Consider the following 1,168-nt stretch of genomic DNA (forward strand, 5'->3'; position numbering starts at 1 on the left):
ACGAGTTGGTTCTCTGAATACACACACATAAGCACTTACATTTCTGATATTACAAATAAACACCGGTATCAACCAATATCTCTTTAACGCGAACAAGTTCATTCACAATCTCAAACTTTTCTCCCTGTTAACGCTTACGTGAAGAAAAAAATTCCCCCTCCCTCCCCCACTCTCAGAAGTTTCCCAAACAAGCAATATGGCGCCGCTCTAGTTATTGTTGTGTGATGGTGGTGTTATTTTCTTCTTGGTTGTAGTAATGCAATATATTATTTACTAGGATTTACTGTATTACAAATTTTTATATGTTTTACTGTTTAGAAATTAGTAATAAATAATAAAATACCAGCACTGACCATGAATATACCACTAAAGCCATGCACGTGTAATCGTGTCTAATGTTTGAGAGAACGTTGCTGATAACTGACTAGTTGTGAAATGGTGTTTCTGAGCGTGAAATTGATTTTCCATCTTTACTTTTATCCTGAAAAACAATGTGCTTAAAGACTGAAAAGTGATAATTTCAGGCTTGATAATTTGTTTCAGTGTGCAGATGCAGAAATGTAGTTTTTGCATTCTACTGAAACTGTATTTTGGAAAATTTATTTTTTTGATTACAGTTTAGAAATACTTTTTTAAAGCTTGTTCATGTAGATGCTTTATCATTTGAATATTATGTACTAATAAATTTGAGCATACCTTACTTAAAAATGATCTTGCATGATTCAATTTTGAATTTTTCGACTAATGTGATGTGGCCGAGCAAAAAGAACGTTTTTTTATGTTTTAAAAAATGTACTAATTATATTTCGCGAGCAAAAAAGGTAAGTTTTATTAATGAAATAAACATTAAAGTATTTAATGTGTTTATTACTTATTGAATGGGGTAGACAAGACATGCAAGCTTAAGGAATCTTTTTTCCACTACTAAAATTATGTGAAAATTTAGATGATCATAGTAGCTTACATTGTTTTTTCTTTTTGGTCTATTTTTCTTTACAAGTATGAGACTAGAACCACATTTTTATATTAAATATTTTGTGCTATTTTGTTAAAACACATATAATCATTTTTATGCATACTTTAATTTTCATTATTATTAGTTTGATGAAGAAAATTTCAAATGTGTTTTTCATAAATTGCTTTTGAAATAGAAATAGATTTGTTAATA

The sequence above is a fragment of the Stegodyphus dumicola genome, chromosome 3 (genome assembly GCF_044657685.1).
Source record: "Stegodyphus dumicola isolate Sdum_Otavi_A_Nest chromosome 3, ASM4465768v1".
Classification (NCBI taxonomy): domain Eukaryota; kingdom Metazoa; phylum Arthropoda; class Arachnida; order Araneae; family Eresidae; genus Stegodyphus; species Stegodyphus dumicola.